Source organism: Callithrix jacchus, chromosome 6 (assembly GCF_049354715.1).
Source record: "Callithrix jacchus isolate 240 chromosome 6, calJac240_pri, whole genome shotgun sequence".
NCBI lineage: Eukaryota > Metazoa > Chordata > Mammalia > Primates > Cebidae > Callithrix > Callithrix jacchus.
In genome coordinates, this window is record NC_133507.1 from 88,640,242 (window position 1) to 88,668,201 (window position 27,960).

General features: G+C 36.8%; 1 protein-coding gene and 1 long non-coding RNA gene across 6 annotated transcripts in view; one reads left to right on the plus strand and one right to left on the minus strand.

The window, feature by feature from the left end:
• The window catches only part of LOC118154766 (uncharacterized), a 114,534-nt gene extending 103,472 nt beyond the window's left edge, over window positions 1–11,062 (minus strand). For both annotated transcript variants that reach the window (XR_013518955.1, XR_004745026.3), the window contains exons 1-3: window positions 10,969–11,062; window positions 7,015–7,115; window positions 3,201–3,305 (exon numbers count right to left, since the gene is read on the minus strand). This is a non-coding gene — a long non-coding RNA (uncharacterized LOC118154766). The remainder of the gene's footprint in view (window positions 1–3,200; window positions 3,306–7,014; window positions 7,116–10,968) is intronic.
• The window catches only part of LRP1B (LDL receptor related protein 1B), a 1,941,900-nt gene that overhangs the window by 404,702 nt on the left and 1,509,238 nt on the right, over window positions 1–27,960 (plus strand). The gene's annotated exons all lie outside the window — the stretch shown is intronic.

A 27,960-nucleotide genomic window follows, 5' to 3' on the forward strand; every position in this document is an offset into this window, starting at 1 on the left:
AATCCTTTTTCTCTTCTTAAATTACTTATGTTTGTTTCTGAGATGAGGTTTGAATAAATAGGTTGATGATGCATTTTCCTCTTCTGGATAGCCTGTGCAGGAGTAATTGACCATGAAAATGCCTTGTAGTGAGGTGGGGACAAAGACAGAGTATCCTTCTGGTGATGTAGTTAGATTTCAGTTCTGCAATGACTAGTTTGCTCTGTTTACTAGTTTATGAAGCAGATTTCGAATTAACACAGCTGTCACTCACAACTTCCAGGTCTCAGAGATACTCTACATACCTTCCTGCGGTTGGTGAAATTTTTATTGCAACACATTTATTTTGGTATTCAACATATTCTGACTTCATTGAGTCAAAAAGATCTTAAGATTTAAAAAAATACAGTAAAGATGAATACACAGCACTATTTAAAATTTTATTTTTAATATTTTAAACATAGTTATTAAGTTGTATTTTCTGGAGTTGGTTTTTTTATCTGAAAATTTTAAACGCTACAAATTCAAACAATAACTGTAGAATACATTCACCAATACATCTATTGATTTAATTTCTAAAGAAAGGAACCCAAAGGCAAGTATATTGAGTTTACTTCCTGATGTGTTTTAACTATTTCCTCCAGTATATCCTCTGTTCTATTAAATAGAAAGCCAAAAACAAATAAAGGTTTTTTTCTCTGTAGAAAGGGAGAGTTAGTAGTGTCCTTTCAATATATCTACTTAAATGTTTAAAATTTTAATAACGGGTGAATAATCTTGAGGCTAATGAATATACTAAAATGTAGTAATTCCTTGAGCAAGGAGATATATACTGTAAATATTTTATCATGGAATTCATTTAAAATTTAAAAAATGCTGCCTACTCACTATTTTTAGCTCAATAAATCTATTTTTATTAGAATCCATGACTTCTGTCTTTCTAATGAAAATCTTTCAATGACATTGATTTTTCTTTTATATTTTCTATAAAGAATATGGAAAAAAGGAGAATCTTAAAATTCCTAACATTATTCTCATTTTGGATGCCATCATACAACATAATTTTAAAATCTTCACTATTTTAATAAAAAACTAATATAATCATGTTTATCTGACAGACCCATTGCTTTCTTCATTATAATCAAATAGGAAAAGAGGAAATGTATGGTGTTTTGAGAATGCATGCAGGTTCTCTCTTTTTGTTTCTTCTTTTGAAGTGTGAATATGTTAATAAAATATTGACTAATGCTTGAAAAGCTCGAAGAAAGGACCAGTGGTGGAGTCCAAGGACAAGAAGAGATGAGACATTTTTTTCTTTTCCTTTTGGTTTCAGAGGGACGAAGCTATATCAATTGGATTGGAAATTAATATCCAGCTTCAGTCAGAGAATGAGAAATAGCTTGAAAGTAAAAATATTTCTGATGTCACCTGAAATTTACTTTTGATCAAAAACATCTTTCTAGAAATAGAAGGGCAATTGTCATCACAGGTGAAGCTGGGGTATCTTTCCTTTGGCCTGAGTATGAATACCAAAGTTATAGAAAAAAAGTTCTCAATGAAGACCTCCTCAAGTTGCTATACATTTGGAAATTCTGTGAAAGAGATGGTTCCTTACTCTGGAAATTGGTTATTAACATTATATATCTCTACTGAGAAATATAACAGACATGTATAGCTGCTCCTCAGAATCACTAAATACTGTAAAGGCATTACCACCCCTCACTGAGCACTCACTGGCTATTGACTTGCTAAACTGGTCTTTAGTTTGCCAATGCTTAGCTTCCTTCTGTTCAGTAGTTCAAGATCCTGGTGTTGCACAGAAGCTCCATTTCATACTTTTATGGCATGGAAAAGCATTACCTGACTGCTTCCTGGTTCAGATAGTGATGGGTGTCTCAAGCAACCTGGCGTTATTATTATCACCTTCAATTCCCAGGATATTTTACCACAAACCTTACCTCACACAAGGTTCATAATTCAGAGCCTGAATTAAGTAACCATTTCCTGTTACACACACACACACTCTCACACACACACTCACACACACACACACACACACACACACACACTGACCAGAGATCTTTTCATAGACTCCATTCTCCTTTAATCTGACTCAGTTCTATTCTCCATAGTATCCTCTCATCCCTTCTTCCCTTACCCCGCTGTTCTAAATAAAATTGCCCTGTGTAGACACTGAGTATATACATATGTCTTACAAATCAAGATACTTAACTTTTTTCTAGCTCCCCATTTCTGTGGAAAGTTATCATTCAGGTTTAGGTTTGATGAAATTACTCCTATCATTAGAGTCAGATATGACCTGTAGTTATTTACCTACTCTATAGCCACCAATGGTGCCATTTACTCCATGGGTGAAAATAGGCCTCAAACAAATCAGACAATACTCTTGACTTGTGTTGATTCCATCTCTAATGTTGGGATTAATTTTCATTCTTAATTTAATCTGATTTCATCAATAAAGTGATTCAAAATAATTCTAGGGCAATAGGGTGCCCTTAGTAAATTATTGCAGACTTATACATTGGAAAATGTTAGAAGTTTACAAGGTCTTGTTTTACACATCAAGTATGAATTGAAATCAAGATTTTCATGTTTATTTCAATAATTTCCCAGCTGTGTAATGAGGAAATAAAAATATGATTCTTTCTTTGGACTATTTGGGGAGTTTATTATAATGGGCCAATTTTGTTTTGTATAAAATAAAATTAGCTCTTTTCTAAATTTGTTTTATAAAAATATCTCCATACCACTCTTAGATTTATTACAGATTTAGACAAACAAAATTAAGTCTAAAGCTTTTAGTATAAGGGCTTGAGCATTCATGTCTGTACTGAGATTATTCGTTGTATCTAGAAGACTATAGCAACCCCATAGCAGCTATAAAAGCCACTGTTTCTGGGAGATAATGAATTGTTGGATCAGGGCAGAAGTGATTTCAGCAATTTGTTCCATTACCAGAAGTCAGAGCTTTTAAAAGCTCTTTATGTTTGCTTCTTTTTGAAGGTCTACAACCGAGGGCCTTCTGCTTTGGAAGAGGCTGGAGTGTTTCTGCCGCAGAAACCTAGTATGTCTTCCATGTTCATGATAAAGCAGCACATGCAAAGTGAAACTCACACCAGCACATGTGGACTTGTCCCTGGGATGCTACAAAAACCAAATTATAAAGACTACATTCTAGAATAATATCAAAAGCACAGTACCTGGGGTGAGTCAGTGAGACCATCCCGTTTCTTCTATCACGGACCATCTATATCTGGCTGTGTTCAGATTTGGTGCCACATAAGGACTGATAAATTAGTGCCTGCCTAGAGGAAGAAACTACACTTATTATCTTCCATCCATGTCTTATAATAGAGGAACAATTAAATTAGAAAACTTGAGCTAGAAAATATATTTAGAAGTAGAATAAATTTTCCCATAAAACTTAACAACAACAATAATAATAAAGATGAATGCTTATAGTCATTAAGCCTTTTAGGTGTATAATTTCTAATCATCACAAAAATTCTATAAAATAAATGTTATTCCTACTTTCAGATAGAGAATTACTACTCATTGATACTATATAATTTATCCAAGGTCACACTGCTAGAATTGTACCAGTAACTTGGCAATAAGTTGCTAGTTATCTCAGCCTATAAAATGTGGGGTATATGGACATTAAGATTATAAATTAGCTTTGGCATAATCAAATTGTTTAACTTGTAAACTGGATCATGTTGTGCATCCTTTTGTAGTTTAGGATGATGAAGACATTGGACCTTATATGTAAATTGCCACATTTAGAATCATAGGCACACAACATAGAATTCAGAACTAGTGAATTCTCAGTCATTAATCTAGATTGCTACATGCGACTCTATATCTTCATCTATAAAAATGGATAATAGAAGTAACTGTTTCATAATCTCTTTGCCATGCATTAAATGAGATAAGTCAAGAAGAGCAACAAATACCTTACATGTAATAGTCATTAATAAATCTGAGTTGTTATTATCTAATTATTAAAGAGAATTTAGAACATTCATAAAAGAAAAATGAAGAAATAAATCACTCCTTGCCTATTACCAAAACACAATGTTATGAAGGACTTGTAATATTACCTTTAAAATAATTTTAGAAGGCTCATTTAATCTAATTAAATTTATTTATTTATTTAGAGTCCCGCTCTGTCACACAGTACAGGGGGAGATCATAGCGCACTGCAGCTTCAAAGTCCTGGGCTCAAGCAGTCCTCCTGCCTCAGCCTCCTGAGTAGCTAGGACTTCAGGAGCATGTCTAGCTAGAAAGCTTCTTTTCAAAGATCACATATTTGCAGAGTTGTAATCATAGTGACAGATACAGTTTACTACCCCAATTGATAATGCTACCTGAACATTTTTCATTTTCTTACATAATCTTCCAAAATATCCATTTTACCTACTACAAAATATTAAATTGAATAAAGCAGTTTTTGCTCAATTTGTGGAGCTGAGCTTTTAGACTGGTTTTAACATTTCAATTTGATATATAATGCAGCTAAAGAGCTTTGCGCAAGTGGTTTCTGGATTTAGGATGTAGTTTTTCCTTGACCCCATATCAACTTGTAATTGATCTTAAGGCTTCTGTTTGTGTGGTTTTTAAAAGAATATCTCTCCAGTCAGTTTTGGTTCCACTTACTATTTAGTAAAATCTTTTCCAGTGTTCTAGCCTGTCTCAGCTCTGCCAAGGACAAATAAAGGGAAGAGGTTTTTCTTCCTTGGGATAGACTTTTACAAACCTTTGGCTTTTTGGGATTTTATTTAACATAAAGGATGCTCATCAAAAATTATTTTTCGTGCTTTTAAGCAAACTCTGATGCAGTGAAAGTCATTGTTATTTGCAGGCAGTGGAGGAATATCGCTTATGTCTATATGTATTTTGGCAGCCAGACTTTAAGGATATTAATAACACATAGGTAATACCACTTAAAACCATAAGGGTATTAATATGACATTTAATCTTATTTTGGTTTTTAAATCTAGTTTATTGGCATTTTTTAAAGTTATAATTCAACATGGGGAGAGCAAGATGGCCTATCCCATGCCACTGGACAGAACACCATATTTAACAACTACGTAAATCTTATGAAGGTTTTTTTTCGGCAAAGAAACCAAAAATCAGGTGTGCATTCACAGTACCTGGTTTTAACTTTATGTGTCTGAAAGCAGCATTGAAGAGGTTAGAAAAGACATTCTTGAATTCAGGATGCCACCCCTCTCCCATCATCTCCCAGTAAAAACCATGTGGCATGGAGAAAGAATCTGTGTGCTAGGGAGGCGAGTACAGTGATTGTGAGACACTGCCTTGAACTCAGTGCTGCTCTGTCACAGCTGAAAGCAAAACTGGACTGAACTCAGCCATCACCCATCCACATAGGGAAGATTTAGATGAGCCCTAGCCAGAGGGGAACCACCTATCTCAGCAGTCTGAATATGAGTTCCAGCAAGCCCTGCCACTGTGGGCTAAAGTGCTTCAGGACCTTAAATACACTTGAAAGGCAGTCTAGGCCACAAAGACTACAACCCCTGGACATGTCCTAGTGCTGAGATGGGCTTGGAGCCACTGGACTTGGGGTGGCCAGTGACTGAGACACAAACAGGGGTGGCTAAGGCAGTGCTTGCGCTACCCCTCCCCGAACCCCAGGCAACACAGCTGCTGGCTCCAAAAAACAACTCTTCCTTCCCCTTGAGGAGAGGAGAAAGAAGGGTAAAGAGGACTTTGTCTTGCATCTTGGATAACAGCTCAGGCACAGTAGGATTGGGCACCAGGCAGAGTCATGAGGCCACATTCTAGGTCCTACCTTTCAGAAAATATTTCTAGACATATCCTGGGCCAGAAGGGAACCTGCTGCCATAAAGGAAAGGACCTAGTCCTTGCAAAATACAACATCTACTGAAGAAGAGCCCTTGGTCCTTGAATAACCAGCAGCAATATCCAAGTAGTATGCCATGGACCTTGGGTGAGACTCTGAGACTTTCTGGCTCCAGGTGAGACTCAGCCTATTCCCAGCTGTGGTGGCTATAGTGGGAGACTTCTTCTGCTTGAGAAAAGCTGAAGAAAAATAAAGCAGTCTTTGCCTTGTACAATAGCTACTAAATTAGCCACAGTTGGGGAGGGTACCAACTGGGCCCTTAGAGTCACCAGTTCCAGGCCTTGATTCTTGGATGGCATTACTGGACCTGCCCTGGGCCAGAAGGAAGTCCACTGCCCTGAAGAGAGAGTCGCAGACATGGCAGCATTTACCACAAACGGGCTGAAGAGGCCTTGCACCTGAAGTGAACCTCGGTAGTCTGGCAATACCCCTTATGGACCTGTAGTGGTGGTGGCCATGGGTTAAGGCTCCTCTGCCTGTGGAAAGAGGAGGGAGGAGTAGAGAACTGCATCTCATAGTTTAAGTGCCAGCTCAGCTACAGTAAAATAGAGCACCAGGTAGACTTCTAATATTTTTCACTTCAGTCCCTGGCTCCTGGAAAGACCCACTTGGGGTATGGGGAAATTCACCACCATAAAGGGAAGGACATAAGCGTAGCTGGCTTTTCCAACCACTGATTGTAGAGCCCTAGGGCCTTGAACATAAGTGGTAGCCAGGTAGTGGTTACAGTGGGCCTTGGGGGTGTCCCAGTGCTATGCTGGCTTCAGGTTGGACTCACAGCAGTCCCATTATTGGGAGTCATGGGGGTGCTTATGTCATGCCATCCCAGCTTCAGGCAGTTCAGTACAGACAAAGAGCCTCCTTTGTTTGGAAGACAATTAGGGAGAGGAACTAGAGTCTCTGCCTGGTAATCCAAAGAATTCTTGTGGATCTTTTCCAAGATCACCAAGGTGGTACCTCTACAAGTCAACAACAACTACAGCATTACCGGCCTTGAAATATGCTCTAATGCAGATATGGCTTAGCTCACAATACCCAATTGCTTTTTAATACCTGGAAAGCCTTCCCAAGAAGGAAGGTACAAACAAGCCCAGACTGTGAAGACTATAATAAATACCTACCTCTTCAATGCCCAGAGACCAATGAACATGCACAAGCATTGAGACCATCCAGGAAATCATGACCTCACCACATGAATGAAATAAGGCACTGGGGAGGAATCCTGGAGAGACAGAGATATATGACCTTTTAGACAGAAAATTCAAAATAGCAAATATTATTAGAGCTAAAGAGAGAGATAGATCCCAATACAATAATAGGTGGAGACTTCACCCCACTTTCAGCATTGGATGGATAGATCTTCCAGAGGAAAAATCCACAAAGAAACATTGGATGTAATCTGTTCCATAGACCAAATGGACCTAACAGATATTTATAATGCATTTTGTCCAATGACTGCAGAATATACATTCTTTACCTCAGCACATGGATCATTCTCAGGAGTAGCCAATACGTTAGGACACCCAGCAAATCATAAAACATTTCAAAAAAAAAAAAACAAAATAATAGCAAGCATTTTATGTGAACACAATGAAATATAACTAGAGGAATAATAAGAGGAATTTTGGAAACTATACAAACAAATGGATGTTAAACAGTATGCTCCTGAATAACAAGTAGTTCAATGAAAAAAGAAAGAAACTGAAAAATTTACTGAAACAATGAATGATGGAAACATAACATACCAAAATCTATGAGATACAGGGAAAGCACTACTAAAAGGGAAGTTTATAGCTATGGTACCTATATCAAGACAGAAGAAAAACTCCAAATGAACAATGATGCATCTTAAAAAACTAGAAAAGCAAGAGCAAACCAAACCCAAAATGAACTGAAGAAAAGAAATAATAATGATCAGAGGAGAAACAAATGAAATTGAAATAAAGAAAACAGTACAATGGGTCAACCAAACAAAAAGTTGTTTTATTGGAAAATTAAACAAAGCTGACAAAGCTTTAGCCATACTAAGAAAAAAAGAGAGAAGACCTAAATAAATGAATTAGGAGATGAAAAAAGAGGCATTGCAAGTGATAGCATAGAAACTAAAGGGATCCTTAGTGCTATTATGATCAACTTTGTCCCAATAAATTGGAAAAATTTAGAAAAAATAGTATAAATTCCTAGATACATACAGTCTACCAAGATTGAGCCACAAGGAACCCCAAAACCAGAACTTTTTATTAAGTCTTTAAGTTGTTGCTATTGAACATATCAGTAACAAGTGATGACATTAAAGCCACAGTGAAAAGTTTCCCAGCAAAGAAAAGCGTGGGGCCCAACGGCATCATTGCTGAGTTCTACCAAACATTTAAAGAAAATTTAATACCAATTCTACTCAAACTAATTAAAAAAATAGCAGAGAAGGAAATACTGCCAAACTCATTCTAGGAGGCCAATATTACACTGAACAACATTGGAAGAATCACATTATCTGACTTCAAATTATACTACAGAACTATAGTAACTATGACGGCATGGTACTGGCATAAAAATAGAAAAGAATGTAGAACATAAAAATAAACCCAGACATCTATAGTGAACTCATTTTTAACAAAAGTGTGAAGAACATATATTGGAGAAAGGACAGTCTCTTCAATCAGTGGTACAGGGAAATCTGAATATTCATATGCCAAAGAATGAAGCTAGACTCCTATGTTTTGCAATATATGAAAATACAATCAAAATGCATTACACACTTACATCTAAGACCTCAAGCCATAAAACTGAAAGAAAACATTGGAGAAATGCCCAGGATATTGGAGATGTCAAAGATTTCTTGAGTAATATCCAACAAGTAGAGGCGTTCAAAGCAAAAATGGACAAATTGAATCATATCAAGTTAAAAAGCTTCTGCAGAGCAAAGGAAGTAATCAAAAAGTGGCAAAACAACCTACAGAATGGGAGAAAGTATTGGCAATTTATACATCTGACAAGAGATTAATAACCAGAATATGTAAGGAACTCAACTCAATGGAAAAAACTAATTATTTCATTTTTAAAATGGGCAAAATATCTGAATAGACACTTCTCTAAAGAAGACAAATAAATGACAAACAGGTATATGAAAAGGTGCTCAATACCACTGATCATCAGAGAAATGCAAATCAAAACTACAATAAGATATCATCTCACCAGTTAAAATTCCCTTTATCCAAAAGACAGGCAATAACAGATGCTGGCAGAAATATGGAGAAAAGGGAATGCTTATACACTATTGGTAGGAATGTACATTTGTAGAACCACTATGGAGAACAGTTTGGAGGCTCCTTAAAAAACTAAAATTAAAGCTACATATTCTGCAGTAATCTCCAGTAATTCTACTCCTAGATATATATTCAAAGAAAAAGAAATCAGTATACAAAAGAGATATCTACATGCCTGTGTTTATTACAACACTACTTACAATAGCCAAGATTTGGAAGCAGCCTAACTGTCCATCAACAGATGAGTGGATAAAGAACATGTGGCACCTATACACCATGGAGTACTATTCAGCCATAAAAAGAGAATGAGATCCTGTTATTTACAGCACGGATGGAACTGGAGATTATTAGGTTAAGTGAAATAAGGCAGGCACAAAAAAATAAGCTTCACATTTTCTCACATATTTCTGGGACCAAAAAATTTTAACAATTGAACTCATGGAGGTAGAAAGCAGAAGTATAGTTCACTAGAAACTAGAGAGAGCAGTGAGTTGGGGGTGGGGGATGAGGATGGTTAATGGGTACAAAAAAAGAAAACAAGTGGACATCCTCCACCTTTCAATCTGATTTGCTCTTTACCATGCAGACATGTGGATTAGGAGCCAGGGGCCTCCAAGGCCAGTTCTCTAGCATGTGGCATGGCATCTATGTTAACCAAACATCTCCAATGCCTTCAGAGTCCACAACTACCATTCATGTATTTATCAATTGTTAGAAAGAATGAATAAGACCTAGTATTTGCTAGCAGAAAGGGGTGACTATAGTAAAAAATAATTTGTTTGTACATTTTAAAATAAATAAAATAGTATAATTGAATAGGTTTTAACACAAAGGATAAATTCTTGAGATAATGGATACCCTATTTACCCTCATGTGATTATTACACATTGCATGTCTATATCAAAATCTCTCTTGTAACCAACAAAATATATACCTACTGTGTAACCACAGAAATTAAAAATAAAAATAATTAATTTAGAAAGTTACAATTATGTTATTTAGTACACTGGCAGTTGCCCCAGTATTATTTGCACATTTAATTAGCATATTTTCTATATTCTCAACCATGTTAATAAGTAAATTATAGTAATTAGACTAAAGTATAAAACCGTAAAGTACACCTACTTGGGAGGTCCCCAGCCATTGTAAGCTGCTAGCCAATGTTTATTAACTTTGCAATAAAGATTACACAGGAAAATTTATGGAATATCTTACTGAAATAAAAATAATATTTGTCACATTTATGATCTATGAATACAATTAGGCTATCAAAATGGAGATGGGATTAGATTGATCTAATATCACTTAATGAAACAATGACGGTTTTGAGTAGCTAAAATTCTCTCTTCCAAGTATTCACAAACCCTCTTATTAATTTTGTATTTTTTCTTTATTATTCTATCTTACCTCTTTTCAACATTGACTTGTGGTACATTTTAAAAATTATCTCATTATGTAACTTCTAGGAATGTTGCCATAATGATTTGATATATAGTATTTAATCTGGACAGATATCATAAAGAAAATTAGTCTGGAATTATGTTTTGAGGAGGCAAAGGCATTTGGTTTGTTAAGCAGTCAGAAAAAGATATTTCAGGGTGAAAAATACAGATTTGGCTAAGTCCAGGCATGTGGATGAACGCCTTATTTGTAAGAAACTGCTGCAATATCTTTTTCTTTAGTATTCATCAAAACTTTTAAATTAATGGTGGCAAAAGCAACCAGTAGTTAATATCTAATTATGCCAACAACTTCCATTCTATTATCAGTTTAGTTCTTTAAACAACTTTACAAGTGAAGAAAATATCTTACCTCATTTTTCAGATGAGAAAATGGAAGTAGAGGTAGACTAAACTATTTGCTGGTGTCAGAGAAGTAGTTGATACCAGAAGCAGAATGGAAAACTACTTCTGACTCCCTGCATGACACTTTTTTGCTACAAAACAATATCCGGTTGTTTGTCTTCTGAAATACGATCATGAATCCTCATTTTTCTTCTTGTAGAGATGTATCTGTGTGTGCTTATTTATTCATTTATTTATTTTGGGTTTAGGTATTGTTTGGTTTTTCAGTACTTCTTGAGGTTTTGTTTAATGAAATGTTTAGCGAAGTAGGATAAGCACTGTACTGCCAACCTCCCAGGAGGCTATTGATCTGATTAGCACTTAAAGAAACAGAGGCTAACAGAACAAAAAAACAAATGAACTTTAAAACTTCACTGTTGTTACCTTCAAACACCATTAATATTTTTAAGGTTATTTTAATCTTTCCCTAAGGGTTTTTCTTTTCTCCATTTTGCATCAAGGTAACATATTTTAGCTTTTTGTTTTTGTTGCTCCTTAGAACTCTGAGCAGGAAGTAAATGTTTACTTATATTCCTGCTCTATGTGAGTGTACATGGATTATTATTTAATAAAATATTTTGCAATGTGTCTGTTTGGATGTATGTGTAGTAACAATCCTATGTTGTACTGGTTTGTTTCAAATTGAAAAAATATTGAAACAGTCCCTGTTGCCTTTAAATATTTTATTCTTCCTACAAGTGTGGTCATTTTCTAATCACATGTAGTTTGAATAAGACTGAATATAACTGGGGTGAGAAGGTCAGTATTTTTCTTTCTACTACTTTACAGCTCTAGCCATTTAGCAGTCTTGTATGAAAGAGACTGCTCATCCAGCAACAAAACACAGAAGTAGAACTGTCAAGTCTACTTTTCCTGGTTGGGAATGGATTTTCTAATTAAACCTAACTTTAATCATGAAAACTGATGTTTAAACTAACTTAACTTAAACTAACTTAAAAGGTGTGTCATGAAGTTGTGTCAATTCTGAAAAAAGGTAAGATTCATCTGTATTTTTTCCTTTTGTGCTCATATATGTGTTTCACAGGGCCAATGTATCCTACTTATTTGTCGCATACTGTCCAACAGAAAGTGATACTGTTTTCATGGACTCTAATGAGAATGACATATCCTGGAATTGTGCATTGTATAACCCATTCAACTGTGCAACTGTCCATGTAGCTCTGCATTGTGTGTATCATAAAAATGAGTTTTCTGATGTTACCTGATGATTAAAGCATTTAGATTTTTGTAAAAGTTGAAGGTATTTCTCTATTATTGGGAGAGAAGGAGTTACAGAAATAAAAATTCCATTTGTATAATAATTGGGCTTAGATAGGCATAATGTAATTTTTTTCTTTAATTTTTACAACTTTTAAATATGGATTCTCAGGAATAATATAGAAATCTGTAATGTTCCCATATGAACAAAGTGTAGCTTTGTATTTCCTAAAGCATATTATGATAGGTAGTACTGATTTGTGGATAGTATTGTGCACAGCACAACCTTTTTCTTCCTGCAGATTGTATGTAGCTTAGCGAGAGAGGATAAACTGGTAAATAGGAGAAATTACAACCGTTTTTCTAACTGAACTTTAAAATTAGTTTAAAGAACTGACTAGTTTAGACATATTGATAGGACAGAAAATACTCTATCATGATGCTCAAAACAGATCTTCTATGGAAACTAAAAAGAAACTAGATTTCAAGATAGATGCCCCACTAAGAAGTCTTAGTGAGACATTGAAAGAAAAAAGCACTTCTGAGGATGCTTAATATGCACCAATATCAGTAACTGGAGCAACACTAGCATCAACCAGAAAAGCTCTACCTAACATGATTTATAAGCAATCCATTATTCTGTATGTGTGAAAAAGCAAGAGGCAAAATCTCAGGTTGCCAAAAAATTGTGTAATCATGTGTGCCTCAGATTTCATATCTCTAATATGACAGGGTAAACAAAATCAACCTGAGTTGACATGATTATATGCAATTACAATACAATTTTCCCAGAAGACTATAATTTATTATATTTCCTTTTCATATATATCTCTTTTTATTATTAGACTTTAAGTTCTGGGGTACGTGTGCAGGACATACAGGTTTGTTACATAGGTATACACATGCTATGGTGGTTTGCTGCATCCATCCCCCCCAGTTACCTATGTTAGGTATTTCTCCTAATACTATAATTACCAAATCCCCCCACCCCTTGCTATACCTCCCCTAGCCCCCTACCCCATGACAGGCCCCAGAGTGTGATGGTGTGATGCTCCCCTCCCTGTGTCCATGTGTTCTCATTGTTTAGTACCCACTTATGAATGAGAACATGTGGGGTTTGGTTTTCTGTTCTTCTGTTAAGTAGCTGAGAATGATGGTTTTCAGCTTCATCCATGTCCTTGCAAAGGACATGAACTCATCCTTTTTTATGGCTGCATAGTATTTTATGGTGTATATGTACCATGTTTTCTTTATCCAGTCTATCATTGATGGACATTTGGATTGATACCAAGTCTTTGCTATTGTAAACAGTGCCACAATAAACATATGTGTGCATGTGTCTTTATAATAGAATGATTTATAATCCTTTGGGTATATACCCAGAAATGGGATTGCTGGATCAAATGGTATTTCTGGTTCTAAATCCTTGAGAAATCAACCACTGTCTTCCACAGTGGTTGAAATAATTTACACTCCCACCAACAGTGTAAAAGTGTTATTTCTCCACATCTTCTCCAGCATCTGTTGTTTCCTGATTTTTTAATGATCACCATTCTATCTAGCATGAGATGGTACCTCAATGTGGTTTTGATTTGCATTTCTCAAATGAACAGTGATGATGAGCTTTTTTTCATATGTTTGTTGGCAGCATAAATGTCTTCTTTTAAAAAGTGTTCATATCCTTTGTCCACTTTTTGATGGGGTTGTTTTTTTCTTGTAAATTTTTTTTAAGTTCTTTGAAGATTCTGGGTATTAGCCCTTTGTCAGATGGGTAGATTGCAAAAAATTTTTCCCACTCTTTTGGTTTCCAGTTCACTCTAATGACAGTTGATTTTGCTGTGAAGAAGCTCTTAAGTTTAATTAGATTCCATTTGTCTATTTTGGCTTTTGTTGACATTGCTTTTGGTGTTTTATTCAGGAAGCCTTGCCTATACTTATGTCCTGAATTGTATTGCCTAGGTTTTCCTCTAGGGTTTTTGTGGTGTTAGGTCTTATGTTTAAATCTATAATTCATCTGGAGTTAATATTTGTGTAAGGTGTAAGGAAGGGATCCAGTTTCATCTTTCTGCATATGGCTAGCCAGTTTTCCCAACACCATTTATTAAATAGAGAATCCATTCCCTATTTTCTTGTTTTCTCAAAGATCAGATGGTTGTACTCGCAGATGTGTGGCATTATTTCTGAGGCCTTTGTTCTGTTCTATTGGTCTATGTTTCTGTTTTGATACCAGTACCATGCTGTTTTGGTTACTGTAGCCTTGTGGTATAGTTTGAAGTCAGGTAGCATGAAGTCTTTAGCTTTGTGGGGTATTTTTGTTGTTGTTGTTTGTTTGTTCTTTGCTTAGGATTATTTTGGTTATGTGGGCTCTTTTTTTGTTCCATATGAAGTTTAACCTGTTTTTTTTCCAATTGTGTGAAGAAAGTCAATGGTAGCTTGATGGGGATATCATTGAATCTATAAATTACTTTGGGCATTATTGCCATTTTCATGATATTGATTCTTCCTAACCATGAGCATGGAATGTTTTTTCTCTCTGTTTGTGTTCTCTCTTATTTCCTTGAGCAGTGGTTTGTAGTTCTCCTTTAAGAGGTCCTTCACATCCCTTGTTAGTTGTACTCCTAGGTATTTTATTCTCTTTGTAGCAATTGTGAATGGGAGTTCACTCATGATGTGGCTCTCTGTTATTGATGTATAGGCGTGCTTGTGATTTTTGCACATTGATTTTGTATCCTGAAACTTTTCTGAGGTTGCTTATTACCTTAAGGAGATTTTGGGCTGAGCCAATAGGGTCTTCTAAATAAACAATTATGTCATCTGCAAATAGAGACAATTTGACTTCCTCTTTTCCTAATTGAATACTTTTATTTCTTTTTCTTGCCTAATTACTGTGGCCAAAACTTCCAAAACTATTTTGAAGAGGAGTGGTGAGAGAGGACATCCTTGTCTTGTGCCAGTTTTCAAAGGGAATGCTTCCAGTTTTTGCCCATTCAGTATGATATTGGCTATGGATTTGTTATAGATAGCTCTTATTATTTTGAGATGCATTCCATCAATACCTAGTTTATTGAGAGTGTTTAGAATAAAGAGCCGTTGAATTTTGTCAAAGGCCTTCTCTGCATCTATTGAGATAATCATGTGGTTTTTGTCTTTGGTTCTGTTTATGTGATTGATTACATTTATACATTTGCATATGTTGAACAAGCCTTGCATCCCAGGGGTGAACCTGACTCAATTGTGGTGGATAAGTTTTGATGTGCTGTTGCATTCAGTTTGCCAGTATTTCATTGAGGATTTTCACGTCAATGTTTATCATGGATATTGGCCTGAAATTTTCTTCTTTAGTTGTGTCTTTGCCAGGTTTTGGTATCAGGATGATGTTGGTCTCATAAAATGAGTTAGGGAGGATATTCCCTCTTTTTGTATTGTTTGAAATAATTTCAGAAGGAATGGTACCAGCTCCTCTTTGTACCTCTGGTAGAATTCAGTTGTGAACCCATCTGGTCCTGGATGTTTTTTTGGTTGGTAGGCTATTAATTGCTGCCTCAATTTCATGCCTTGTTATTGGTCTATTCAGGGATTCAACTTCTTCCTGGTTTAGTCTTGGGAGGGTGTAAGTGTCCAGGAATTTATCCATTTCTTCTTGATTTACTGGTTTATTTGCTAGGTGTTTGCAGGAGTCTCTGATGCTAGTTTGTATTTCTGTGAGATTGATGGTGATATTTCCTTTATCATTTTTTATTAGATCTATTTGATTCTTCTCTTTTCTTTTTTATTAGTCTCACTAGCAATCTATATATTTTTTATTAGTCTAGCTAGCAACATATATATAAATAAACAAACAAACATATATATATATGTTTTTTTTTTCAAAAAACCAGCTTATGGATTTATTAATTATTTGAAGAGTTTTGTGTGTGTCTCTATCTCCTTCAATTCTCCTCTGATGTTACTTCTTTCTTGTCTTCTGCTAGCTTTTTAATTTGCTGATATTGGTCCTCTAGTTCTTCTAATTTTAATGTTAGAATGTGGATTTTAGATCTTTCTTCACATCTCTTATGGGCATTTAGTGCTATGAATTTACATCTAGACACTGCTTTAAATGTGTCCCGGAGATTCTGGCACGTTGCATCTTTGTTCTCATTGGTTTTCAAGAACATCTTTATTTATGCCTTCTTTTCATTATTTATCCAGTAGTCATTTCAGAATCAGGTTGTTCAGTTTCCATGTACTTGTGCTATTTTGAGTGAGTTTCTTAATCCTTAGTTCTAATTTGATTGCACTGTGATCTGAGAGACCATTATGATTTCCATTCTTTTGCATGTGCTGAGGAATGATTTACTTCCAATTCTGTGATCAATTTTAGAATAAGTGTGATATGGTGCTGAGAAGAATGTATATTCTGTCTATTTGTGGTGGAGAATTCTGTATATGTCTACTAGGTTCACTTGGTCCAGATCTGAGTTCAAGTCCTGGATATCCTTGTTGATTTTCTGTCCCACTGATCTTTCTAGTATTGACAATTGGGTGTTGAAGTCTCCTACTCTTATTGTGTGGGAGTCTAAGTCTTTTTGTAGGTCATTAAGGACTTGCTTTATGTATCTGGGTGCTCCTATTATATTTCTTGAAATTGAAAACTGTTTTGTATTTTAAGAATGCCTCCCCCAGTCTCCTGATGAGGATTTTTCTGCAGCTCTTGTTTAAAAAGCTCTGTATTCTAACAAGCACCAAGGATGGTGCTTATCATAAGAATGTTGTCTCTCTTACTTTGTGTCATCCCTCCTTATGATAAGCACCTACAGCCCAGTGATGACTTATTAAAGTCTTCTCCGGAGATGGAGTTTTTCTCTGTTGCCCAGGCTGGAGTGCAGTGGTGCGATCGTGTCTCACTACTGCAAACTCTACTTCCCAGGTTCAAGCAATTCTCCTGCCTCAGCCTCCCAAGCAGCTGGGATTACACCCATCTGTCACCATGCCTAATTTTTATATTTATAGTAAAGATGGGGTTTCACCATGTTGGCCAGGCTGGACCCAAAATTCTGACCTCATGATCCGCCCACCTCAGTCTCCCAAAGTGCTGAGATTACAGGTGTGAACCACCATACCTGTCCCAACTTCCACATTTAGAGAAGTCTTCCCAAAAAAGGGAGAACATGGTTTCCTCTCTACGTGAGAGAAGCCGGGCCTTTGGTGTGATTTGGTTGCAGACTTCACCACTCTGAGAAGCCAGAGGAAATCTAAGTTTCCTTTCTAAGCTGATCTTACTATTCTCCCTCTCATAAGTCTTTACTAGAAAGAATGTCTCTCCTACTTGGGGTCATCCCTCGTTGTGATAATTGCAAGATATCTCCTGGTGTCACTGGAATTTAAGATTCCTCTTTGAAGAAGGGAGATGCCTTAACTGCTACTCACATGAGAAAAGGTGATGTACATGACTCCTGGGAAGTTCAGTGTTCAAAGATGATCATCAGCTCATCTCTACTGATGTCACTGTAGTGACTTGCTGTTGGTCCTGTGATGAGGTTGGCATCTGTGCTGGTTTTCTAGAGCTGCTGTTTCAGCTACTACACACTGTGTGGCTTAAAATGATAGAATGTATTGTTTCACTGTTCTGGTAGCCCCAAGCATACCTTAGCTGTGACAGTATACTTTCAGTTCCTGCCTCTAGTTTCATGTGGCCATCTTTCTTCTGTCTCTCTGTCTTCACATGCTGTTCTCATAGTTGTGTGTCTCTGTGTCCAGATTTCCCTCTTCTTATAAGGAAACTGGTCATATTGAATTAGAATAAATTTGAATGAGCTTATCTTAATTACATGTATAATAACACTGTTTTTAAATAAGGCTATATTCACAAGAACCAGGGCTGCTTCAGATTTTAACATGTCTTGTTGGAGGGACACAGTTCAACCCTTGACAGCACCCAGGAGTTCCATTCACTTCTGTGGTTACAGATGCATATTACAAGCCCATCCAGAACCATTATGAAGGGGAAGTGGCAATTTTATTCTCAGCCTGAGAATTTCACACCAATTAAGTCTGGGTTTCCAATGGTCTGTGCTTAAATCATTTAGCATCTATTCCTTCCAGGAACAAACTGCCCCTAGAGAGGCTGGGTGAGAATTGCTCCCAGTGTCTCCAGCATCACAAATCCTATTGCCCTATTCTCTTTCAGTATTTCACTTGAGAAAAAAAGCTCATATATAGCTATCATCTATTTCAACCACCACATAATTTATGCAAGTTAATTTTACAAATAACAAATACAGTTACTCTAACGATCTTAAGCCTAGCCAGAAGTTAGCATGCCTTCTTTTCAAAGAGCTCCTGTATTTAGCACCATCTTGATCTTCTGAGTCATGAACTAAGTCTAGATCAAGCTGACATGCTGCTCCTGCTAGGTTTCTAAAATTCTTGGATCTTGGGGAGAATGGAAATTAAGATTTCTAAATGTCATATCCACATGTACCCACCCCACCATAAATCAAGCTCTGCAGAATAGAAAAAAAATTCTACCTTACTGAATACTTTGCTATATGAAATTCTAAATAGATTAGTAACAATGATCATATTTTACTTATATCTTCCATTGGACAGTAATGGAGGGGTCTCAGACAATGTTCTCTTTAAATTGCAGTTTTTAAGCTTTGAAACAGCCTGTCCACCACCCCCTCCCAAAAAAAACTATGTGTTTGTTTCTGATGTTACTCAAATCTTTACCTTGATTTGCTTATAGCTGCATCTTCTACTGGAAAGTGTATGAATTCTGTTGGCAAACTTCTTCCTAATCTATTACCCAAGCTTTCCTTATGGGTTTAATGAAACTGGGAAAGTCCCACTTTAGGACCTTCCTTCACTGATTTCTCCATGCTGACATTTAATTATTTTACTTATTCATCTATTATACCATGTCATCGGCATTTCCTTTCTACACCCTTTCTTTGTAATATTTCTTCTGAATATTACATCCCAACAGATTTATCTTTCTATCGTTGAGTCTAGCTTTGTATTTCAGATGGATCATTTTCAAAAAAACAAACAAAATATACCCTCCCAGCATAGGGAGAAAATTATTTTAACACTTCTACAAGGTCAAACTCTTCCTACTTACAATGGTAGATAGCTGGAGTAGGATTAGCTATACTGTAAGATTTTCAATATTCAAATGACTGTTGAGGGAAAGCACTGTATTTCAATTGTTATAATTTAAATGAATTCAATGTTACAAAAACAAACAAACACAGTGTCTCTACAGACCTCAGTTCTGGCCAAAAGTTAGCATCCTTTCTTTTTCAAACAACTCGAGTTGAGTAACTGGAGTGCAGGTGCTTAATAACATATTCATGAAATGATCCAAGATGGCCGATCGATAACAGCTTGGGATTGCAGCTCTCAGTCAAAGCACAGAGAACTAGAGTACGCCACACTTTCAGACAAATTCTGGTCACTCACGGAGCAGAAGATCCCCAGTGGAGGAACCACACGGGTCACCAGCGCAACTCTTGTGGCTGGCGCAGAGGTTTTGCCGGCACCTTGGCACAGCAGCTCTCGGAGCAGAGTAAACAGGGCTGGCTCCTCTTCTGACCGAGGTTTGGAGGACCCACACGGGTCCCCAGCATGACTCCTGAGACCAGCACAGCAGCTGTGACGGCACCTCAGTGCGGCAGCTCTCGGCGCAGTGTAAACAAGACTGGTTCCCCTTCTGACCGAAGTTTGGAGCCCGGGGAAGGCAGAGTCGCCCATTACAGACACAAGAAGGAAGACAGACAGGAGAATCCTGGGCAGAAAAGCACCATCAGTCTTAACACCTCCGTTCTGGCCCGGGGAACTAACAACTTGGATGTCCAATCAAGAGACCTAATCTGAAAGTTGGTAATTTCAAAGATGACAGGAGGATAAATTTACAATGATGGGAAGAAACCAGCGTAAAAAGGCTGAGAATACTCAAAATCAGAACACCTCTCCCTCTAAAGATGATCACAGTTCCACATCAACAACGGAACAAAGATTGATGGAGAACGAGCGCATCCCAATGACAGAATCACTCTTCAAGGAATGGATAATAAGAAACTTCGGTGAGTTAAAAGAACATGTTGTAGCCCAATGTAAAGAAACTAGGAACTTTGAAAAAAGGTTTGATGAAATCCTATTGAGAATAGACAACTTAGGAATATAAGTGAATTAATGGAACTGAAGAATACAATACAGGAACTCCGAGAAGTATGCGCAGGTTTAAACACTCGAATTGTTCAAGCAGAATAAAGGATAACAGAGGTCAAAGTCCAACTTAATGAAAGAAAACAAGAAGACAAGATTAGAGATAAAAGGATAAAAAGGAATGAGCAAAGTCTCCAAGAAATGTGGGACTATGTGAAAAGACCAAATTTACGTTTGATAGGTGTACCTGAATGTGACGGAGAGAATGAATCCAAGCTGGAAAATACCCTTCAGGATATTATTCAGGAAAATTTTCCTGAACTAGCAAAGCAGGTCAATATTCAATCCCAGGTAATACAGAGAACATCACAAAGATATTCCTCAAGAAGAGCAACCCCAAGGCACATAATCGTTAGATTCACCAGGGTTGAAATAAAGGAGAAAATACTAAGGGCAGCCAGAGAGAAAGGTCAGGTTACCCACAAAGGCAAGCCTATCAGACTTACAGCAGATCTCTCAGCAGAAACACTACAAGCCAGAAGAGAGTGGGGGCCAATATTCAACATCCTCAAAGAACAGAACCTTTCCCAGAATTTCATATCCAGCCAAACTAAGCTTCACAACTGAAGGAAAAATAAAATCTTTTATGAACAAGCAACTACTCAGAGATTTTATTACCACCAGGCCTGCTTTACAAGAGCTTCTGAAAGAGGCATTACACAAAGAAAGAAACAACCAGTATTAGCCTTACTAAAAATATAACAAAAAGTAAAGAGCACCAACATAAAGAAGAATTTTCATCAACGAATGGATCAAACAACCAGTTAACATCAAATGGCAGTAACCCTAAATTTAAATCGACTAAATCCCCCAATCAAAAGACACAGCCAAAACCCAACGGCATGTTACATCCAGACCTGTTTCACATGCAAGGATACACAAAGACTCAAAACAAAGGAATGGAGATTTACCAACCAAATGGAGAGCAAAAATAAATAAATAAATAAATAAATAAATAAATAGGAGTTGCAATTCTCGTAGCGGATAAAATAGATTTTAAAGCAACAAAGATATAGTGGCAAAAGGATCAATACAACAACAAAAGCTAATGATCCTAACACCCAGATACATAGAGACTTAGATTCAATGAGACAGAAAATTAATAAGGATATCAAGGACTCGAACTCAGATCCGGAACAAGTAAACTTAATACATATTTATAGAGCTCTCCACTTTAAATACATAAAATATACACTCTTGTCAATACCACATCACACCTACTCATAGGTTTAAATGAAACATTGATTGGCCATTATTAATACCCATTTTTTTTTTCAGAATAAAGCAATATTTCCTTTTACCCTCCCTCTCTCTCTTCCTCTCTCTTTCTCTCCTTTACTCATTTCTTTTTTTTTTTTTCCTTTCCTTCTCTCAAAAAAAGAAATCAACTTGTAAAGCTCTAGATCCAGGTTGGCAATGTCTCTCTCATTGCTTGAATTCCTTCCTTCCCTTCCCTCCCTCCCTCCCTCCTCCCTCCCGCACTTCCTCCCTTCCTTCTTTCCTTCATCCCTTCCTTCCTCCCTCCCTTCCTCCTTCCCTCCCTTCCTGCCTTCCTTCCTTCCTCCTAAAAAAATAAAAAATAAAAAAAATATTCATAAGGACTCCCCAGCCTCTATCTTTGTTATTATAAAATGCTTTTGTTTGCTGTTTGTGCAATTCTAAGGCCCATTCACCTGCAGTTTGCAGCACTTGTTTTCATCCAAAGAGCTCTCAAGAGCATTCATAATGCCAAGGAGACAGGCAGAGAGGCCCTTAAAAATTGTTTTAAAAAACAGGAGAACTGAAGCTTACCTCCCATGCAAATGCCCAGAAACCAAAAGAAAACGAAATGTGATTAAAAATTTGTGATTTTATTAAAAATAACTGCCAGGCTAAAGCATACCGACCAAGGAAATATTACCTTTTATTTTTTTTCTTAAACATCTTTTTTGTTTTTCTATCACTCTCTCATTCTTTCTCTCTCTCCCTGCGTGTTTTTCATAGAATGATTTAAATACTACTCATATGGAAAGAGATTCTTTTCTGGTGATAAGATAAATACAACTGCTAAATACAGAATCATGAATCTGAACAAGTTATATAGCTTAAATGTTGATTTCACTTAATTAAATTTACTGCTATTCTTGTTAGTGTTTATTTCAGTTTACTAGATTTCCAAAGTTGGTTATATTATTAGAAATTTTATTCACTGCACTTATTTACCCCTTATTATCTCCTCCCAGATAATCTAGAGATTAATTCATCAGTTAATTAAAATCAATTCAGTGTTGCCCTTGGCTTATAGTAAGCACTTAATAAAGGTTAAATTTTTAAATTTCAAGATCTAATTGCCAACCTCCTTGGTTATTTAATAAGTCAACAAATACTAAGTGCCTATTAAAGACAAAATATTATGATAGGTATGAGACTATAAAGATGAGTAAGACATGGTCACTAAACTCAGTGAGGTTGTAGTCAAATGAAGGTGGGTATATAAAGTAATAAGTGCAATTAAACATTATAGGTTCCATAATTATGTACATATGTACATAGAGCACAGATGTGGCAAAAAATAATATTCTTGTAGTGCTATATTTAAGAAATGCTTGATAGTGGTCTGAACTATCATACCAAGACCAGAACACTGACTTGATTTTGGCCAGGCAGAAAAGAAGGGAGGCCAATTCTAGCAGTAGGAACTATACCCTCAAAGCATGGAGTTGTGAAAATGCAGAATATATTTGAGGACCTCCATGTAAGACAACTATGATGATGTGGGCATTGTCTCAAGAGATAAAACTGAAAAGGTAAGCAATAGATGGATCAGGGAGAACCTTGAGCCCACCTAAGCGATTTAAACTTTATTCTGTAGGCAGTGGGGAGACATTAAGGGAATTTAAGAAAGTACGTAAACTGACAGGATTTGCATATGAAGAAGGTCATCTGAAAGCATTGTGGATGATGGATTGGAGGATGTAAGACCACAGACAAGAAGCTGGAATGCTGTAATAGTCAGGTGAGAGATGCTAAAACCTTGAACGAAGGTTATCCAGTATATCTGGATACTTTTATGATACATAAAGAAAGCTTACAGGACTGGTGCATTTCTCTGTGGGCTCACCTTTACAGGAAGACCAATCATAATTCAAACATTAATTCAAAACAATAGATTTACTTCAGGCAACTGGAACCTTGTGGTCTGATGACCAAATCATTCTCTTGCCATAGGAGAAAACACAAATGAAAATCAGACTATTGATCTGGAATCAGCATAAGTGGAACTAAATAATAGAATGTTTAATAGCTTCAGGCAAACATAGCCTGATACAACCATCTTTGACCGGGGTGGTCTTGCCAAAAGTATCAGAATACTTAAAACCCTTGGCTACAATCCCCCACCATTGATCCTCACATTAGGCATGGCTTTGCCATTGGATCTAGAATATAAAATAGTTAAGGCTGGCTGCTGAGGCTCTGCTTTTTTGAATAGTATGTGATTAGTGATGCCAAGATTTCTCACTTTGACATTTTTCCTCTGCTTCCATTGCTTCTCAGTTCATTTTATAATTGACAAATTGTTTGCTTTCGTTACTTCAGTAGTCAATCAAGTTATAACCAAACTTATAATCTAGGTGGTTTGTTAAGATGATTTTATACATTTCTGCTACTAGGGGTATAATATTTTCTGCCTTATAATAATGGCTGCCTTATTTTAAAATTTCTGAGGAAAAATTCCCTGGCGATCTTTCTCCCATATTCTTCAAATTCTACGAAGCTATGCATGATGATTTTCTGGTAAAATGTGTGTGTGTTTCTTACTGATATTTCTATGGATTGACTACAAGCAGAAATTAGTTATAGGGGTAAACTACTTGAACTAAATATAAAACCTCAGTTGATGATGCTTAAACAGCATTTGTCCAAAAATACTCCAGCCTACAGAAAGACAGAGGGTTGGTAAAACCAGACTTTTGATGAATCAGATGAAAATTTGTCCACCTTAATTTTAGCATCATGTAATGGACTTGTTACTGTGTTAAATGAACTAGAAGCATGTCTCTTCCTCATTTTAAAAAAATAGAAAAAACTATTTTCATAAATGCAGATATATTATATTTTAGGAATCTGGGTGATTTCTGTGTACTACTATCTACTCCAGAAGGAAGTTATAGATTTTTTAAATAATAATTTTATAGTAATTCTCCAATGCTATAACTACCAACTATTTACTGAAATACAGAATAGAAGCAGAGTGAGCAGAAAAAATAATAATTTCAGATGTTCTTCAGTAAGATGGATAGGTGCCTCTGAAATTCAGGTGGTATGAGAAGGTCATTACCATTTAGGTAGTTGATGAGGTGACCTTGAGGAATACCATATTGGATGGGTGAATGGAGTACCCTTTGCTCCAAAAACACTGGGAATAGATACTGAGAAAGATAGATGAGCTGGGATAGAATGGTATCATAAAAATGAGATGAATAAAGAGTCTTTCAAAAAGGAAGTAGACAACCTTGTCAAATGCCGTAGGAAAGTCGCCATCTACACTGAAGAGTTCTGTGAGAATAACGGTAGTGTGGGCGGACACCAACTTAAGTGCTTTATGTGTAATAATAACTCTTCCCTACAACAACCTAATGAGGTTAGTGCCCACATTTCATAGATAAGGAAAAGAAGATACAGAAAAGTAATTTTCTCCAAGGTCATGAAGCTGGTAGGTGGTGGAGTCTGGCTTTGAACTGGATAGTCTGGCTTGAAAGCCTGGAAACCAGAATGTAATACTCGAGAGGCTGTGAAACTGCATGTTTCTGAACAACTAATAGGCCTGGCTGCTGCGAAAGCATAAGCCAACGCTTCTCTTTTCCTCTGGGCTTTAGGGAAAAATGTGGCTTTATACGTTGACATGGAAAAATATGAAGGCAAACAAAGAAACAGTAAATGGAGGTAACTTTTACCTGGTATCTTCAATTTTCACAACTAATTGAAAGACAAGAAGAGCAGGAATCATGGAAAGCCATGGAAGGCACAACATATTCTCAGACAGGGCCTAAGCCAGCAGCTGTAACCTTTATCCTTACCTTGAAATGTGCCTCTGAGACTCATGGAGACATTTTCAAAAGATTCAAGCAGGTCTAGATACACCATCCCTGTAAATTCTGAGTCAGTGTGGGATAGTGCCTGGGAAAGTGTAATTTGGGGAATTTGCTGCAGATAATATTGAAGTCCTCTCTTGTTTAAAAACCGCTGCATATATAAATCAGTGATGCCATGTTCTGTATTATGAAAATAAGGGAGGAGCCTTGTCAAATGGACTTTGTTTGGGGCAGCCTCCCGCTTTTTCAGTCTGTGCATAATCTCCTGTTCCCACCCACATTTCTCCCCACACACCCTTTAGGGGTCACCTGGTTCTTGCCTTGAAGTTATTGTTTCCTAATTCCTGATAGGCTATTAGATGATAACTTAAGGACTGGCCCCCTTTAGGAGTATTTACAAGTCAAAAATGCGTCTTTATACATAGGAAACTGTGGGATTCCCCAAATGAAACAAACCATTTCTGTCCAGTGAAGAATATTAAGCTTGATGCTCTGGGAGGGAGTATTGATTTCATCCTAGATTACAAAGTGTAGGCAGCCATCTATACAGACAATAATTTCTGAGCATAACTTTCTGAATCCAAAAACTGCATAATTTAGTCAAGCTCTTATATCACCTTTAATAATGAAACAAACATTTCTTCTGACTCATGAATACTACAAATTAGTAATATCATTTTCAGACACAAATTGTGCCCATAAAAACTGATTTTCAAGTAGTACAAAAAGGTAGCTGGGGATGGAGGGACAAAAAGAATGCTGGAAATATCTGAGTTGGACAAGAAATGCAAAAAGAAGTAGCCTTAAAATGTAGACAAGGAAGCATATATCATGGCATTCAATGGGTTAAGGCAGCATTTTCCAGTAGTTTAGCAAGCAAAGCTCTTTTTCCTTTTTCTCCCTGGTATTCAGATGTGATTCAAATCTGTGGACGGCTCAGCTTCTTCCCTTGGCAGCTCGTCAGTGCAGTTTGAATCAGTAATGTTGATGCCAGCAAGGATGTGCCTGACATTCTGTGCCCAGACCCTGGTCCGCACTCAGTCAATTAAAAGACTGTCCCGTTTGGACACTGGACTCCCTCTTCTCTGTCTCTTGCACAGTATGGTGGCTGAGACTGAGTCTGGGCTCTGCAGGCTTCAGATTCTACTACGAAAGCCAAAACTGGCCAAGCCACATGATGTTTGGCAAAAATTGACTCAGCTGGAAATTGATCTTCACATGTTTTTCAAATGCTCGCCCACGGTTCCCTGAGACAGTTTTTCCTTTGTGTCTGCTGGGGGGCTTCAACAGACTTCCAACCTCAAATAAATAAAAATGCTTTGATTTAATGCACACTCTCAACCAGATCTTTCTGCTTATTCTGTGAAAGAACGCAACTTGGGCCCATTCAAGTCTTTGCAGGTTATCAGACTCGTGCTGTATTGGATCCCATGTAAAGAATTTCTAAGCATTATCTTCTACAGAAATGGGTCCCCCCCCCCACTGTTTTACTCCACCTACAGTACTACCCAAACATGAACAGAATAGGAATAGAAAATGAAAGCAATAAAATATGCCCAAAGAGCATTTTTAAAATATAAATCCATTTTGGGAAAATGTCTGAACCTAAAAGATTGAAGCAATTTACTTCATTATTTTATTGGTTGGCACAATCTAGCCTGCACCAAGCACTTTATAAAATGTGGATTTCTCTTCCTTAAATTGTACTGTCCATCAGACTTCCTTGTAAATGTTATTGTTATCCAATATATAACACATCCTGGGTTGCACCTCCACTAATGTGCCGTCTAACCCCCTGATGTATAATTTCTGATTTCAGCTCTTTATACGATAGCTCACTGAACTTAAATTGGCTCTTTGGTAAAATGTGATCATCTTTAATGTCTGCCTACTAAGGCCCTTCTTCAAAACTGGTAATGCCTAACTCAGGATGTTGACAATTGCTAAAACGTTTTTGAACTCAAAATAAAATCCCAACACCGGAAAAAAAAATAGCATGGCATAAGCATTTTTGTTTGAAGTTTCAAGTATCACTGTGTCTAGTTGCTGCCCCAAGGAAGTCCTGTGGTAAAGCTATCAGGGGAAGCTGTAGGTAAACACTTGAAAAACATAGGAAAAACAGGTTCCAGCTGAGGCAGTCTTAACACAGCTCCTAATGGCCAGGCTCCCTTTGGCTCACCTTGTTAAGCATCTCTCTGAAGCCCACAAAGAACCCAGTTTGAGGCTCAGCTGCTGCAATAAGCAGAACGAACACATGGAGATTTCAACTAGCAGATGGGGACTTGCTGATTGAGAGAGACTGATCTAGTGTCTGGCCACCTGTTGGCAAACACAGCACTCCTGGCACCCCCCTCCACCTAGCAAATTCAGACAGAAGGGAGACAGGAAGAGAACTGATTTCTTAAAGGAATATATGGGAGAAAGAACGTTTGATAAGCCAAGCATCACATGTGAGAGCA